This window comes from Mandrillus leucophaeus, unplaced genomic scaffold, assembly GCF_000951045.1.
Source record: "Mandrillus leucophaeus isolate KB7577 unplaced genomic scaffold, Mleu.le_1.0 Scaffold198, whole genome shotgun sequence".
NCBI classification, from domain to species: domain Eukaryota; kingdom Metazoa; phylum Chordata; class Mammalia; order Primates; family Cercopithecidae; genus Mandrillus; species Mandrillus leucophaeus.
Window position 1 is genome coordinate 4,437,240 of NW_012102009.1, and position 18,874 is coordinate 4,456,113.

At 40.8% G+C, this 18,874-nt stretch overlaps 1 pseudogene; it reads right to left on the reverse strand.

The window, feature by feature from the left end:
• Positions 1-18,874, reverse strand: part of LOC105538748 — a 150,431-nt pseudogene that overhangs the window by 21,467 nt on the left and 110,090 nt on the right.

Consider the following 18,874-nt stretch of genomic DNA (forward strand, 5'->3'; position numbering starts at 1 on the left):
GGAGATTGACAGCAGCCTGAAGGCCAAGCAACAGATGGTGCCTAAGTTCCACCGCGACTGCGTCACCATGAAAAGTGGTTGCAACACCCAAATTGACCAGCAGTTCATTAGGGCCCCGGCCCCCAGGCCTTCCACTGTGGCCAATCAGCTCATTGTTTGAAGGACCCAGTTCATTGTTTTGTTGAGTCCACCATGAAACAAAATTCTTTCCAGAGCCTTGATTAGCCTTATTAGAGCTCATAAAACTTTTTCAGTCTGTCCAAATGTCTCCATTTTCTTCTAGATATTTGTGGTAGGGGGTATTTTTGTTGTCCGTTTTCAATTAGTAAAGAAATGTAGCAAAAAAAAATAAAAAGAAGAGCAAATTAGAATCTGGACGCATTGCTTCTTAATACTGTGTAAAAATATTGTGATAGAGGAAGGGGGTGAGATATAGAAAATACCTTCATCTTTTTCACATTCCAAGACCAAGTCAACTGCTGGCTTACGGAATGCATGTCATGCCATTCCATGACATAATATGAGCCTTTTTATTTCTTATCACAAACTGAAAATCTTGCTGATAAATGCCAACATGTGTTAGGATTCTTCCTATTTCCTGGCCTGTGTGTGGTCATGGGCTGTATGCTATCCATTAATGATAGAACATTGACCTTGGCTGTACTCTAGGTTCACTGAACAATTCCTTAGGGCCCGGAAGAGCACAAGACATTTTTGCCAAAGCTGTCTCCACAACCCTTCTTCACCCTCTTAATTTTGAAACCCATGTGTATTTTAACAAAAATATTATCCATCTGTTTCTGATTCATTTACATGTAACTGACCAAATCTCCACTTGTCAGGGCTATCATGTCCCACAGGCTCTGCACTGGTGTATAATACCATGTTGAACCCTTCTTCCCTGAATATTAAGAAGTCTTGTTTAGCCAAGAAATTACATGCTCCACTCCCTAGCATTGAAGGGGTGCAGTGGGAGGGTCCAAATTCCAAATCCCTTGGTGCTTCAGTCCACTATGGGCTTGGCAAAATGTCTCCACTCGTCCACAGTGCTGACTTGATTGAGCTGTTATTGCTATGGTGTATGAGTGTGAGTGTGTTTGTTTATGAATGTATGTGTGTGTGCATTGACTGGTGGTGATTAAACACATTTTGTGACATTAACTCAGACTAGGGGTAGGCTTCATTTCTCTGTAGTCAGATCAACTGGCTGACTTAGTGTGAGACTGAATTGAATTCCTCCTATGACTTCCACTGTGCTGGGTTTTATCCATCTGTCAACCAGGAGCAGAAAAATGAGAAGCAAGGCCTCTCAAAAACAGGAAGAAGAACTAAAGTTCTGGGAGTTCTCCCAGGATTCTTCACTTCAGGCAGCTTTATTCTCAGTTGGGAAGAGGGTATACAGGAGACCACTAGGTCAAGTCCACTCTCAGCATGGACAAGTGAGAGAAACCGTCGCTATTATTGCAGCTGTGTTGGATACTGGCATCATGCCAATCCACCCAGAGCTTCTCCCAAACTAGAAGTCACAAAAAAAGACCTGGGCCACCTAAGGCTGCCCTCACAGCCCAGACAAGAGTTGGCATGTCAAATGATGAATGTTTTTTCTACCTGTTCCACAAGAGCTAGATAGGGCCATCTACATCTAAACTCTATCAAACCCACAACTTGCTTTTTAAAAAGTTCATTGAAACCTTAGTTATTCAGCATTCTGCTACTTCTGACAATATTCACCATCATGAAATCAATTGTTTCTTCCAATCCAGTTTTCTTTAATAAATCTTATTTTTATAGACTCAAATTAACCTATTCATTATTTTTATTGAGTTGTGAGCTATATAGAAAATTTGACACAAAGTTACATTTGTGGAGTGACATGAAATATTCGGGCTCACAAGTTGAGTGTGGAAAAAAAGATTTCTCAAAATCAAGCTTAACACTATCTCCTAACTTAGTAAACAGATACTGGGTTAAATAAGGAGAATAAACTTTATTCTGGAAGTACAAGAGGTCTGAGTCTACTTGAGTGTTGTGGGATATGTTGCGAGTGATCTGTAGTTAATAACAGTTAAAGTACTAAAGTTTGTGAATAATTCACTTTTAAATAAAACTTAGTGGTAGCTTCAAGGTAAGCCCTATAATAATGCCACTTTAAACCACCACATTCTCTGATATGCTTTATTGAGTTGGAAGTGACAGGGTTCATGTTACTTCGAGGACCCATAAGATAGTGCATAGGGATGCAATGGGAATGTGTCCTGCATGTGAGCATCATCTATCACTCATGTTACAGCAGAAATAGTTGGGAACCTCTACGTTCAAGGTCTCAGTACACGTCATAGTTGGAATTGTGAGGCTCTTTCTCACTTTTTAATGTAGAGGGATTTGATTTTTAGTCCTTGTTATTATATAAAGCAAGCTCACACTCAGAAAAGGATCTTTAAGGGTTTTACTGGCCAAAGTGGCATTCCTGTGCAGTGTGATCTTGTAGTAAGGCAGAATTAGGAAACAGTGCTGGCATTAATAAATTCTCCTTTCTCTCTCCCTTCCAGCTTCTGTGTGTGTGTGTGTGTGTGTGTGTGTGTGTGTGTGTGTGTTCATGTGTACAGTTGATTAATTGGTTGGTTGTTTAGTGTAGAAAGTGAGTTACTGGTTCTATGAACCATTGGCACAGCTGTGTCTGAGGTAAGATTAGGAAAAGCATCAGCCACGCTGCAAATGGCACTAGATGGATTGCTAATGAGGCCAACGTCATGACTTCATGTTCAATCTGTGTACTGAGACTACTTACTATAGGCATGACTTGTGGGTTCCCTAAACCCTATCCCCATACTAGCCACCGGCCAGTATCTCCTAAATACATGCTATGGTCATAGTGTGGACCAAAAGATCAAATGTGACAATTGTTATGGATCGCTGAGAACCTCAGTGCTCCTCAAACTCCTACTTAGAATCAAAAACACTTACTGCCAAGGATATAAATAATAGCTCCCTGCAGTGGCATTTTAAAACTTTCCAGTCTCTGGATAGCTATGTAAATCTGCCTTGCAGACTGAGGGTATACAATGCATTCAGATGAGGAAGGAGACCACACAATTTTTCCAGGCCAATGGGCAGGGCGATTTCATCTGTTTCTTCTTCCAACATGCACTCATCACCTCTGTTCTTTACTACCCACCTGACATTGAGACAGAGGCTGTGCTTTTAGATTTTGACAATCTTTTGCCATAATCCACTGGGCAAAAGAAACCTTGACACCTGCCATTCCTCCTTTTACCTACAACCATTAATAAACAAAAATATAGGGTAAGGTTGAGTATTAGTCCCAAATGTCCCAACCAGCTATTTCGGGTAAATTTTGCCTTTTCTTTCACTTTCCCAGTCTTCCCTGTCATACCAATACTTCACCTTAACTACTACCACTTTCTTCTCTCTCTCATGTTATTACCAGTTCTAGAGTTTATCAGTTCAAAAGGTTTCAACTGCTGGTAGCAGAAATCCAACTCAAACTAGCTAAAATATCAAGGAATTATATTGGCTAAATAGCTGGAAGTTCAGAGGTAGACAGGTTATTCTCATGGTAAATTCAGGCCTCCATTTCTCTGTAAGTCTCTGCTCTCTTCCATTAATTTGTTTTATCTGAATCTGACTTCCCTTCTGGCCATAAGATGGCAGCCAACAGCAAGAGGTAGGGGATCACCCGTCCTTATTCACATCCTTTGAAAGAAGAAGCTGACTTCTGTTCTACTCTCCTAAGGACAAGGAAGAACTTGCCTGAAGTCTCCAGTAACCCATTCTTAGACCAGAATTGGGTCATATGCCCATTCCTGAAGCATTCACTAACAAGTGGATTAGATTCTTTAGCTGCTTTCAATTAATTGAGTCTTACCACTGAAGTTAGAGATGGGGTAACTTTCCCTAAATCCTATGAACAAAACTGAGATGTCACTGTGAAGAAAGGAGAGAATGGATGCTGGATAGGCCATCAACATTGTCCAATAGATTGGGTATATTCCCTTTATCAATTTAGATGATACATTGGTATAACCCATGAATAAGAAATAACTAATTTTGAAGCTCCATTCCATTGCCTTTTTGGGTTGTGGAGGCTTCAGAGAGCTTTGTTTGACCTAGGGGGAGCACATCTGAAAGGCATTCTGCTCCTATGGGCTCATTCCCTTCCCACGAGGCAGCAGTTACACAATGAAGTAACAACCAGGCCTGAAAGCTTCTCTAAACTTAGCTCCCTTCCTGGAGAATTGGCCAACTCTACATTCCCATGTCACAAACCATTCAATCCCCTGCGTGCAAACGCCTCACTCCTAGTATTTCAAAGGGCAGACCATTCCTCAGATGAGGAAGGCAACTGGGCAGGGCACAGGCACATGGCTCACATTTTCCTGCTCACGATATTTTTTCCACTGACTCAAGCCACAGTTGCTTCTTGGAGGGCCATGTTTGCTGATGATGACACAGACTGTTTCCGATCTCTGAAGTGGTCATCTTCAGATTGCCCAGTGTGATATAACCTCTTTGGAATCAAACTCCTGTTGCCCTAAATGCCCTTGTGATTCTAAAACAGGACCTGGGGCTGCAGAACCATACATTAGCATGTAGACATAGCAGTTTCTTCCGAGCAAAAGAGAAAGAAATCAAGATTGTTATCACTGATCCCTTGGCATTGGCTGGTCCAGAGTTGTCCTTACTCAACTAATTCATTCCTTATGCTCATATCGTGTAAGATTCCAGAATCTCTCCACCCTTACCTCACCTACACCCAAGAACCCCAATACAAGCCCAAGTCTGTCCTTGCAAACTATGACCTAAAAAGCCTTTCTGCCTTGTTCACAGCCCTACCCTGACTGCCCTGATCTATTACCATAGTCAACACCAGCCCTCCATCCTTTACTCTGCCAAAAAAAGTATTTCAGTGCTACTACTTTTGGATTTCTGACTTTTGCTTGAGCAAATCAAGCTCCAGTTCTGTTATTTCAATCTAAAATTCCATTCAGAGTACATTGGTTTGCATAATTGAAAATACCACGCAGAGTGGATGTAAATGTGGCTCCATCAATTGCTAACTATGTAAACCTAAGCGCATTACTGTTACTCCTCATCATGTTGTCAACATGTATTTATTAAGGGCCAACTATGCATCAGACAGTGTGCTAAGCTCTAAGACTAAGCTCCTTCATCTATCAAAAGGAATTAATAAAACACATCTCATAGGGTTGTTGTAAGAATTAAATGAGATAATGCATGTCAGATTCCTAGCACAATGCAAAATGCTTAGGAAACATCCATAATTGGTGGCTTGAGTAGCTGTTATAATTACTGAGAAAGCACCTGGTCCATCTGCTTCCCCCTACAATGTGATCCATCTGAGGGCTTCAGGAGTTCCTCAGTCCTTTCTTGTGCTTTCATTTCAATCTGTCATGCTTCCCAGATATCCTACAGATATGGATTGGGCAGCTGCTTAAAATGGGTCCACTGGTGATGTCAACACAATCATGTCCCCACACACAGAGCTTAGTGCAGGCACAGGGCTTAGCCAACCACAGGCTCAAGTCCCAAGTGCCATGTCCCCGGTTTGCCCTGGAGTGTGGGTGTGCTGTGCCTGTGTAAGAAGTGCACATGTCTTTAGCCATAAATGTTGCATGGCTGTTATAAACCATGAGGTCTGGTAATACCAGCAGCAGCTTATCAGGTTTCAAATGTACCACTTTCTTCCAGGTTTCCAGATGCTCTTTATTCATTCTCTCTCTCTCTCTCCCCGCCACCGCCAACTCTCCTCTCCTTTTCCTCATTCTAAAATGCCCCGTATTGTTTACTTTAATCTAACAATTTATAATTAAGTTGAATATAACTTCAAGAGTGGGGAAAACAGCTAGAAGTGTATATTTAAAGAAGAAACAGGAGTGGAAATTTACCACATGCCTCACTGTGCCAGACCATTCATAGGTCACAGGCAGACTAAATGAAGGTGACTCAAGGCTCTTCAACTTAGAGGAAAGAAATGGGTGAGAGGATCTGACTTAATATCATTACAAATTTACAACTCATTTTCAACATATTTCTCAGTGTATAAGATCTAGTCCCTTAACAAAAGCAAAGGCCTCTATTAAGGGGGTCTGCTTACTAGAAACCACACATGGTCTCTCTACTGCAAGCGAAAATCCCTTCTCCTAAGACAAAGTCTATTTTTGGAAAAACAGCAATGGATTGAAGAATTACTACTAAGAGAGATAATCTAGTTAAGTGGCTCTTTCTTTCTTGACTTATCTCTTCATTTGTAAAATGGAAATTAAAACACAGTACCACCCCTGTTCTTTAAAGGCCCTCAAGAGGGCTACTGATACTATCTTCCCCTCTAGTCCATCCTGGTGTTTAAGAGACTGTTTGTGCTTCCTAAGAAAAGTCTTAAGATGATGTCTGTGTTAAGGCAACATGACCCTTGGAAGGAATATCATAGAGAAGTCATCCCACTGGGAAGTTATTCATCCCATTAAGTGATTGCTACTCCGTGGCAAAGGGCCAATGAGTGATGAAATCAGACACAGGGCAAGGAAGCCAGGAGCCCGAGCACCTCTGCCTGGAATGGTGATGTCACACTCAGAGTGCCAGCAGACAGAGTTGTGAAGAGCATTATAAGATGCTAGGGGAAGAACAGCAGACAGAGGAGTTGTATTAAAAGGATGGGAGGACATGATTTGCAGAATTCCATTGGGCTTTTCTGATTCTCGTGACATATGAAAGCCACCCAGGAAGAACTTAAGTCACCAAGTTTGTGGCACTTTGTTACTACAGCCCTAGAAAACTAACACAGATTTTGGTACTCGAAGTGGGGTGGCTTAAAACAACAGAAAAATATTGCCTTACAGTTCTGGAGAATGGAAGTCTGAAATTAAGGTGTCTGGAGGGCCATGCTCTCTCTGAAACATGCATCCTCTTTCTAGCTTCTCACGGTGGCCATCAACCCTTGGCATTTCTTGCAGCTACATCACTCTAATCTCAGCCCCTGTCATCACATAACATTCTCTTTGTGTGTTTTTGTCCAAATTTCCCTCTTCCTGTGAGTACACAAGTCACATTTATTACAGCCCACCTTAATAACCTCATCTTAGCTTGATTACATCTTCAAAGATCAGATCCTATTTTCAAATAAGGTTATATTCATAGGTCCTGAAAGTCAGAACTTCAACAAATGTTGTTGGTTTTTTGGCAGGGGGACACAACACAACCTCCAATCAACCCCCCAGTAGATCATGTCATAGATCCTCAGTTGACTACAGTTAGTAAGTGGCCATTGAGAGTGTACTTGATTGAACTTCCAAAGACCAACGTGTGAGTGTAAATGCCACATCAGGCAATGGAAATGGATGCTGGACATGGAAGACCTCCAGGACTTGGGCAAGTTCCTCTCTTGATTTACAAACAGCTTTCCAGGCGCTCATGAAAGTTTGGGGAGCTGTAAGAAAAACCAGGGACCTTTGGCTGCTAGTGACATGAAAGTTGTGAAAGTGGTGCAAGGTATCAAATGGTTTCATAGGATGCTGAATACTTTATTCCCAGCAGGCAGTTTGATCTTCTCTGGAACTCAAAACACTGAATTTCCCAAGACACTAGAGAGAAATAATCACAACTTTCTGATGTACAAATCATACTGGCAATAAATTTTCCAAAGAGCAAAGGATCCAGGATTCTTTTTTGCTGAAGCAAATCTAAGTGATGACACAGCGAAGCACCAGGGCATTTGTGTGTCTGTCATGGAAGAGGATTACGTTTCTACATCTTCTGGTTCAAGGTTTTCAGGTGCAATCATTGCTCTCAGTTTGACTATTTCCTCTCCACATATAGGGGGCTATTCAGAGACTCCTTTGGCATCTGGCAACATGGGTTTCATGACCGCAAAGTAAAAATGAAATAATGCACATACCAAAACATAAACACATTGTAAAGTGCACTCAGCCTCAGATTCCAAACTCAGCGACCCTGCATGATTTAACAAAAGGGGAAGCCAGACTCCTGTCCCAGCGGGGAGAAACAAGGCCTCCAAACTGACAGCTGCTATCATTCCAAAACAAGTCATTGTTTATAAATGAATATTCTTTGTGATAAATTATTGAATTACATGAAAATTCTATGATTGCCTGCTGCTGCCAGATTTGGTTTTGGTCTCAAAAGCCAGCATGGAATGTACTAGAGACAGACAGCAAAATTAAAAACTGCTGTCCTTTCTCACAAAATTCTCCAAACTCTCAGTCTCCCCCAAACTTGTAATATGAGTTCTGGATTTGGACACCCACAAGACCCTTCAGAACACTTATAATATATATGGTTTTAGATTACAGACACTTTGGCTCATTCTGAGAAAAAAGTAGGCATGAATCACAGCCCATGATTTACTTTATGATAGGTAGTACTCAAAATCTAAAAGTAAAGAGAGCTATGACTTTTCATAAACATTCACTGTGTGCCAGGCATTGTCCTGATTGCTTTACATAGTTATCTCATTTAATCCTCACAGTATCCCTAAGAGTTCATTATTAGACCCATGTAGCAGGTGAAAACAACTGATGCATGCAAAGGTTAGGTGATTCGCCTAAGTTCACACAGCAGTAACTTGAGAATGCCAGGTCTGGCAGCTGGCATTTGATTCCAAAACTCATACTCTTTCCTCGATAGCGCACTTGCTCACACCACAGCTTAACAGATAACTACATCTGGTACTAGCATTCAAAGAAAAATACTGTACCATTTTCTAAACTCTTACATTGACTCTTTATATGCTATTTTTCAAATAGGCGTATTTTAGAAAAAAAAAACTGAAGATGAAAAAATTTGATTTGTCTTTTCCTTTGGAATAGATTTTTCCTCCTCCTCCTCCTCCTCCTCCTCCTCCTCCTCCTTCTCCTTTTCTTCTTCCAAATTAACTGGAAAATGAGTTAATTCCAGTGAAATTAGCAGAAATAAGAAACAACAGCACTGGCTTTTAATCTCAATTTTGCTCCTCATTCACTTGGTATAAATCTAAATCTTAGCTCCTCTCTTATACAAGGGGGATGACAAAAACTGTGTTGCCTATTTCACAGGTTGTTGCAATAATTAAATGATATAATATCAGGAAAGGCATTTTGTAACCCATTAACCTCAAATTCTGTATGTAATTATTATACCCTAGAATGTTCTCTGATAGTTCAATGAGAAAGAAAAAAAATTGGCACATGTATACATATGTAACAAACCTGCACGTTGTGCACATGTACCCTAGAACTTAAAGTATAATTTTTTAAAAGAAAGAAAAAAAGAAAAGAAAAAGAAAAAGAAAAAAATTTTAGGACAATAGTCCAGTGTTAGCCAGTGGTCTGTGGATAAGCAGGATCTCTGATAAAAACAACAATGACAACAACTGATTTTTAGCATTTGTCAATTCCCATGGTGTAAATATTCCCAACAAGAAGTTTGTAGCTTTGGCAGAACTATAAGCCAAACGAACTTCTTTTCTTTATATTAAATTACTCACCCTCAGATATTCCTTTATGGCAACACAAAACAGACTAAGACATCAACCCAACAAACCTTACTGTTTGCTGCTTTGACCCTTGTCTGAAGAGTGAGTGACTGCCTCATCTAAAGCTGGTATGTTGCCCAGGGAAAAAAAATTTGCTCCAGGGAAATGTCATTACTGTAGTCAGACACTGGGTGCCAAGAACCAGAACTCAATCCACCCACTCTTTCCTTGTTCACAGTATAACAGCTAACATTTGATTTGGCTACATGTAATACAGACACAGTGGCTTAAACAAGATTATTTTTCTCTCTTATAAGAGAAAATGGGAAATGTGTCAACCAGAACCAACCTACATCAAGGACCCAGGCTTCTTCTAGTTGCCCTCTCCACTGTCCTCATGGTCCAAAATGTTTGCTGGCACTTCATCCATACCATGTGAGCTCTAGGTAGTAGGATGGAAAAAGAAATGAAAATAAAAGCACATTATCTCACTTTTAAGGATGCTTCCTAGAAGTCCCACACAGTACTTTGCTTATATCTTGCTGGCTAGAAACTAATGGAGGGCCATACCTAGCAACACAAGAGGCTTGAAAATATAGCCTTTTATCTTAAAGGCAACATGTCTAGCTTCCTTAGTCCATTTTTGTGTTGCTATAAAGGAATACCTCCTGAGACGGGGTAATTTACAAAGAAGAGAGGTTTATTTGGCACATAGTAATGATGTCTGGAAAAGTTCAGGTTCGGGCATCTGCATCTGGTGAGGGCCACAGGCTCCTTCCACTCATGGCAGAAGGTGAAAGGGGTCTGGCCTGTGAAGATATCAAATGGAGAGAGAGAAAGTAGAGGGTGGGGGAAGGTACCAGACTTCTTTTAGCAACCAATTCTCCCAGGAACTAGTAGAGTGAGAAATTGTCACCCTCAATCTCCAGGGAGGGCACTAATCTATTCATGAGGGGTCCACCCCCATGACAAACACCTCCCATTAGGCCCCACCTCTGACACTGGGGATCAAATTTCAACATGAGGTTTGAGGGAAAAACCTTTAAACTACAGAACTAGCTAACTTTCAGACTCTTTTATGAAGGAGGAAGGGAGAATAGATAGTGGGATAAGCAGCTAGCTGTCTCTGGTATATGTTTGCTCTTGTTTATACAGTCGTATAAGTCATCAGACGGTAAAGAAAGGAAGGAAAGAAATGCTTTTTTTTCTTCTACCTGAAGCTCTGTGGTCTCTTCTCCCCATTCATCTACTGTGTGTCACATGAGAAGTTAGCAGTCTACAGATAATTTAAATTGCATGGATACTGAGGGCCAAATAAAGAGGAACTATATTTCTGGGATGCATGTGCAAAACATATTATAATGTCCTAATAAACTTTATCTGGAAGATAGCAATAATTATATATGATCATTATTAATATTATGGTAGGTAGAAATAGGTGGAAGTTCTTGTCTCTCTAGATGCACTTGTCTAAATACAGCTATATCAGTTACCTACTTTGATAAAAGTAAGATATATATATCTGACTAAAGCTGATACTGACAAAAATGGGGGAGAAACCTCCTACTTTCCAAATATCACCCATCTAGACTTTTGGTGGCATGGAAGTTAGAAATCTGTTTATTATACGAATTCCATTCAGAAAGTCTTGTTTAACCATGTAAATGCCTGCCTCCAGCCCTATGCCTATATCCTCCATCTCTTCTTCCTATTGGAGCCAGTAAGTAGCTACCCAGGCATCAAGAACATTTGTCCCCATTCCTTGAAGGAAGAAGTCTCCGCCAGCTAAGCAAGGCTCTTTATCTCTATTTTTTTCCAAAGTAGCATGGGTACAGAACCAGAGACACATTAATCCATAAGGAATTTTTCCAGTGACAAATGCAAGAGCCACACAAACATGCAAATACATACATAAGAACATGGACAGCTACCCTGCTGAGACTAAAAGTATTTGTAGATTGTCAAACCACATCCAGGGATGAGCTATATCCTGGCAACTCTATTCCATTTTATACCACAAAAAAAGCGCTATTGGACATATTGGGATAAGCAACTAGCTGTCTCTGGTATATGTTTGCTCTTGTTTATACACTAAGATCACTTCCTACAGCCTGGCAGGGCTGTAAGTCCTGAGGCAATATCAGCCTCTGGCCATTCTCATCTCTTCCCAGACTGAGCATTTCTCACTCTAATCACTGTTGCTCCATGAAACACTAGCTGGGATGACCCTGTCTGTCAGATCCTTCTGGATGGAGTATTGGAATTTTTTTTTTTTTTCTGGGACTACAGGTGCCCGTCACTATGCCCGGCTATTTTTTTTTTATGTTTCTCTTTCAAGTTATTTAGGCACATCACCTCTTGATGAGTTTGAGTCTAAGAAAAACCTATAAGCTTTCCCTGAGAGGGACAGTGGGCTACAAGGAAGCAGGTTGGATTCCTATTAGAGGAGCAAGGGGTACATGGTGTGGATTTTCCAGACAAGGCTGCATAATATGGGCAGCGGAGAGTTTCAGTTCTCACTCAGATAAAGAAGTGAAGTGGAGAAGTTGAGTTTAGCTTTTAGCCTTAACTGATCAATAGATGAGAATCTTACTGCCATAAAGAAGGGATTTTCCTTACATTACACACAGAGAGTATCTTTAGACCAGGAAGTAAATACTGCTCAGTTAATACCAAAGAAAGAAAATACAGTATGTGCCACATAATGGCATTTTGGTCAACAATTGACCCCATATATGACAATGGTCCTTTAAATTAAAATTGAGCTTAAAAATTCTTATTGCCTAGTAATGTAGCTATTGTAACACTGTAGCACAATGCATTACTCACACAAATTTATGGTGAGAAAAATAAACCACCATGGACATATTCCTGAAGAGTGATACCTTCTCAAGGAGAGCCTGAGGCAGGTCCTTCAGAAGGGATTCCACAGGAAGGCACTGTTGTCACAGGAGATGACAGCTCCAGGCGTGTTACTCTCCCTGAAGACTTTTCAGTGGGACAAGATGTGGAGGTGGAAGACAATGATACTGATGATCCTGACCCTTTTTTGGCTAAGGTGTGTATTTATGTCTTGGTTTTTAACAAAAAAGTTTTAAAAGTAAGAAAAATGTTAAAAAATTTTAAAAATAGAAAAAAGCTTATAAAATATGGATATAAAGAAAGGAAATATTTTGTACAGCTGTATAATGTGATGTGTTTGTGTTTGTTTGCTTGTTTATTTGTTTGTTTGTTTGAGACAGGGTCTCACTCTGTTGCCCAGGCTGGAGTGCAGTGGTAATATCTCAGCTCACTGCAACCTCTGCCTCCGGGTTCAAGTGATTCTCATGCCTCAGCCTCCCGAGTAGCTGGGGCTACAGGTGTGAGCCACCATGCCTAGCTAATTTTTGTATTTTTAGTAGAGACGGGGTTTCACCATAATAGCCAGACTGGTCTCAAACTCCTGACCTCAGGTGATCTACCCGCCTCAGCCTCCCAAATTGCTAGGATTACAGGTGTGAGCCATGTGCCCGGCGGTGTTTGTGTTTTAAGCAGTTATTACAAAAGGGTTAAAAAGTTAAAAGAGTAAAAATTTATAAAGTTAAAAAGTTACAATAAGCTAAGGTTAATTTGTTATTGAAGAAAGAAAATACGTTTTCCTAAACTGAGTGTAGCCTAAGTGTACAGTGTTTATAAAGTCCATAGTAGTGTATAGTAAAGTCCTAGGCCTTCACATTCACTCACTACTCACTCACTGACTCACCCAGAGCAACTTCCAGTCCTGCAAGCTTCGTTCATGGTAAGTGCCCTGTACAGGTGTACCGTTTTATATCTTTTATACCATAATTTTACTGTACCTTTTCTATGTTTAGGTATATTTAGATACACAAATACTTACCACTGCATTACAATTGCTTACAATATTCAGTACAGTAACATGCTGTACAGGTTTGTAGCCTTGGAGCCATAGACTACACCATGTAGCCTAGGTATGCAGTGGGCTACACTGTGTAGGTTTGGGTAGTACCCTCTATGATGTTCACACAACAGAATTACGTAACGATATATTTCTTAGAACATATCCCCAACGTTAAGCAACTCATAACTCTATAGATAATCTCCACTGGTCCAATTCTGCACCCCTGCAAAAAAAATGTAGCACAAACCACAACATGATACACACCATACTAGAGGCAGGGCCCCAAATATGTGTTCCCACTTCAAATTTTCCACATAGGTTGGCTAAAACCAGGTCCTGGAATGTTAATTAGGACCTGATCACAACTAATGGACCAGAAATTATGAAATGCTTCATGTTACCAGTCATTTAAACTAGATAGTTAAGAATCCAGTTATGGTTAGGTTCAAACTGAGGCTTAAATCTAATATATTTATTGCAAGTAACACTGAACACTCAAGTGCCCTTGTTTTGAATCTAAACGACACCACGTATTGTATCCATTTCCTGCATCTTTGAACCATGCAGCAGCCAAATCTGTCATCTTTCTTTCTCATTTGGGAGTATTCAAAGTGACATCTCCTACTATGTCACCATACCTGAGAGAAAACGGGGAGTTCGGTTCCCATGCACTGTTTTACATTAGATGAATTCAGTCTGAGAACGTAACGCGAAGCTGGTAACCCCGCTGCCTGGGTTATGAGTAGGGTGGTATACCAGGGTCAGCGTTGTTCCCATTTTTTATTTTTGGCTTCTTTGCTTCATAAAAACATTTTCCTTGCTTTAGTCTATCATTATGCCACTTTTTCTTCTTTTTCCTAGAAATTTCCACCAGGAATGTGCACTCTACGTGGAAATACAAACACAAACTGGAGCTGAGAAGGGCCTGGGTCCCCTGACTTCAAGGTTTTTCTAAAGAAAAATACACAAAGGCAGCCACGCCTCGCTCTGGCTTCCTAGTAACCCCAGAAAAAAATTCCAGAAATGTGTTTTAATTCTTTAGCCTGAGTGACAAAAAGGTTAAAATGTTTCCCAAAGTCCACTTAAGAATAATTCCGACCTTGGGAAAATGGATTTTGTTAGCCCCAAAGCTTATTAAGATTAATGGCAAGAGGGGCTCGTTATTCTGCCAGAAAAATCTACTTACGAATCTAAGAGGGGGATTTTATTCTGTCCATTTCCAAAAGCAGGGGACTTAGAGTGCCTGAAAAGTACCCCCTAGGAAGCAGGTATGCTGTGTACAGACAGCAGGGGTGCATCACTGGGATGCTCACTTGGAGAGGTATTGGCTAGGCCAGGAAAAAGGGTTCTTATACAGGACTTCCTATATAGAGAGGTCACCCTGCTCTCACTTCTGAAACCCACCAACCTGGCCACACAACTAGGTTTTATGGAGCCCAGAAAGATATTCAGAAACTGGAGCCTTATTCAGAGTGTAAACAGCTCTCATGCCTGTTGGCCTTGTTGCTGCTCCACAACAGGGAACTGTGGCTTATTCAAGTGCTCAGCCATCACGATGAGCCCACCACCTCTTGGCCCTGCTGCCCCAGCTTCAGCCACTTCTGACCAACTGACTTTTCCCATGCCTTCTATGGAAACTCACAGGCAGGATGCCGGCAATTTGCTCGTTCACCATGAAGTGGCAGGTATCTCTGTAGGGCGGCACCCATGGGCTGGCTGCTTTTTGCGCTGCAAGACAGTCGATGGATGGCAGAATTTTGGCCAAGTACTCAGCCCTGGTTATCTTGGCAAGGCGGAGCACCGAAGCCTGTTGCTGAGAGACCAGAATTCCCAGACTCAGAGATGACTAGACAAAGACTCTGGCTTTGATTATCAGCTCATGGAATTGGTGGAAGGCAAATAGACAGGAAGCCTTCAGGTTTTTAAGGAATTTGGTTCAGTCCAAGAAACCCAAGCCTGGCTGAAAACAGCCTGTGATTACTCAATCCCCGAGGTAATTTCCAGGTCCCTCAAATTTGCACAAAAAAGTAATGGGCTCCAAAGAAGTACAGATCCCAAAAAGGGCATACATGCCAATATCTATCTCAGATGAGCTAAGAGGACAATGGACAAGGGAGACATTTCCAGAGAGCACATCTAGGATTTGCCAGATTGGCTAACCAAGGAACTCGCTGCATTACCAAGGCAAGAACACTTCACCGTTCCTGTGAAGCAGGGAAAAATACATACAGTGAACCAGAGACCACTGTGTACTGTTTTCTCATTGTCTATTTCTTCCAATAAAAGTTTTCTTTGAGGTTATCCTCCACCATTTTATATTTACGGGGTTACTGTAGAAAGGAGAACAGGCTTAGCTGTTGCAACAAAGAGACCTAAAACTACAGTGGCTCAAAGAAGACAGAAAGAAGTTTATATCTCAAGTGCTAGAGCAGAACTGTCTAATAGGAATATAATGCAAGTCCCATTTGTAACTTAAAATCCTCTAGTAGCCACACTGGAAAAAATAAGCCGTGAAATTAATTTTTGATAATATATTTCTTTTAACTTAATATATCCAAAATATTTTCATTTCAGCATGTAATTGACATAAAATACTATTGATATATTTTGCATTCTTTTTTGGGAGGAATTAAATTATAGCCCATGTCAATTCAAACGAGCCACATTTCGGGAGCTCAAATACCACATGTGGCTGGTGGCTACCATATTGGGCAGTGCAGACTAGAGATCAGAGAGAATCCCTAAACAGTTCTGTCCAGGGTTAGCCAGGAACTCACAGTGCTTCGATTTCATCATTCCACTTTCTTTAGAGTAGGATTTCTCAAGCTCAGCACTATTGACTTTTGAGGCCTGATAAAGCTCTGTCTAGTGCATAGTAGGATGGTTAGAGTGAGCCTGTTCCATACCTGCTAGATGGCAGTAGCAGTACCTTCCTGTCCCTCCACATTGCGACAATCAAATACACTGCCAAATGTTGGATGGTGTAGGACCAAAAATCACCCCAACAGTGGTTCTCAAACTTATATGTGTATGTCCTGGAGAGCTTATTAAAGCAGAAGTTTCTGGGCCCCACTGTCATAGTTCCTGACTCACCAGTTTTGGAGTAGGACCTGAAAATATGCCTTTCCAGTGAGCTCCCTGGACTGCTGGTCCAGGACCCCTGTTCGAGACCACTGGCCGGTGTTGTTATGCTCTTTGGCCCACCTGGCTCACAACCACGTAGTATTCTCATTCCCAGGAAGGGGAACAGACAAGAGAGGACAATGATATATTTTAAGGTTATAATGGGGAAGTGGCATGTTTGACTTCGGCTCACATTCTTTTGTTGTGAATTTGGATTCATGGCCACATCTAATGTCAAGAAGTCTAGGAAATGTGGTGTCTAGCTGGGTGGCCATGTGCTTGGTTGAAAATCAGGAGTTCTATTACTAAAAGGAGGATTGGGAGATTAGATAATGAGAGGAAAATTGTAAGTTTTTCCACAGGAGTGGATAATATTATTTAGCTATATCAGAGTGTGAAAATCTCCATCCAGAAGCTGACCTAGAAGAAAACACATCAGCCACAAATCCAGAATCTGGAGCTCGATATGAGGCTGCTTGTGATTCCAGTAGGCATGAACTTTTGGAGATGTACATAAGGAGAGAAAGGAGTGTGTGACGTGGGAAGAAGCCAGAGGAGTGGATTTGTCAGTGGAATGTCTTGCCCCCTATTCCTTCCCCCATTCCTAATAAGACAAGAAACTCCCCAGATTCGTGATTTCAGCAATTTTAACTCCACCTCCCCAGCTCCAGAGATTAGCCCTGATTGGTCTAAGCCAAACAAGGAATCAGATTTCCCTAGTCACACTGATAGGTTCAGGGATGAACCCATGACTTAAACTAGTCCAACCAGAGGGAAGTTCATAACTACCGTTTGGTGTTTGGGACAGCAGAAACTATTTTTCTCCTTGGATATAAATGAGGAAACTAGTCCTGGAGCAGCTGGCAGCCTTGTGACACGAAAGAAGCCAACCTGAGATTAAGCCAAAATATGAAGCTGGGCAAAAACCAAGAGTATCCCAGGAAAATGGGCACACAGCCCTCGTGATATGCAGAACCTTTGGACCAAGCCATGCCTAATGGTGCATCTCCGGAATCATCAATTAAATGAGCTAAGAAATTTCTTATAACATTTAAATCCATTTGGTTTAAGCTTCTGTCACTTGTAACCAAAAGTATTCCCAGTAACAGTTGAGCTGAATATGTTTCTTCTTGATACCTAAAAATTCCTAATAAAGGCAAGGCAAGTTTATCTCCTGAACACCTAGCACAAGCATCTCATTGTGTGAGCCCTTGGCATACACTAGCTCATGTCAGTCTCACAATAACCCTGGAGGTAACTATAAATCAGGAAACTGAGACTCAAAAAGATTACCTAATGTTCCCAATGTCACTCTGAGAGTAAGTGGCTGGCCTGATAAGTGAGTTTGTTTGACTCTAAGTCCAGTGCTCTTTCTACATCTTTGGTCTCATATGTTATTTTTGAAACATGTATATAAATAACAAAGGTTTATATATTTACTCAAATTCCACGTGGAAAACCATTCTGACTTTTGAAAATCTGATTCATTGATCAAAAACACATGTAGAATATTAGTTAGAAGGTGGTGTAGACTGTAGTAGGGTTTTATAGGTATCTTGGGCAGGTCCTTCAGAGTAATTGGGATGTGGAATGTGGAAGTCATTTTTATGGGAGAATTGGGACATGGCCTCCTGTAGGCAGCCTCAGGCAAAAGAGTGAGTATATCAAGAACAAAAATCACATTGAACCTGGTGATAAGGTTCATGAGGATGTTAATTAAAAGAAATCTCATATTTCAAGGCTGTATCGGTGATATAAGTTCAAGCAATGGCATATGACTAACACACAACAGAACCTATAAGGTTTTGCCCCAAAATGTCAGTATTCTTTTGAAAATGGCACATATGGTTTATAAATTGTCCATAGAATTCTTCTCTAGTTCGCCTACATTATTACAATGCTTGCTCTGCTTCTCCTCAAATACTCTGCTTCAGCCACAAAAAGTAGAAAGATGACTATATTACATTTTGCTTGATGATGATAAAGTTTGGTTAACTGCACGATTTTAGCCAAATCAAAGGCCTCTTTTTGTGTGTTATTCAAAATAATTACAGGCATACCTCATTTTATTGTGCCTCACTTTACTGTGCTTCACAGATACTACATTTTTTTCACAAATTGAAAGTTTGTGGCAACCCGGCCTTGAGCAAGTCTGTTGGTGCCATTTTTCCCAACAGCATGTGCTCAGTTTGTGTGTCTATGTCACATTTGAGTAATTCTTACAATATTTCCAACTTTTTCATTATTATTATATCTGTTATAATGCCCTGTGATCAGTGGTCTTGGATGCTACTATTGTAATTGTCCAGGGGTGCTACAAACCCTGCCCATATAAGATGATGAAC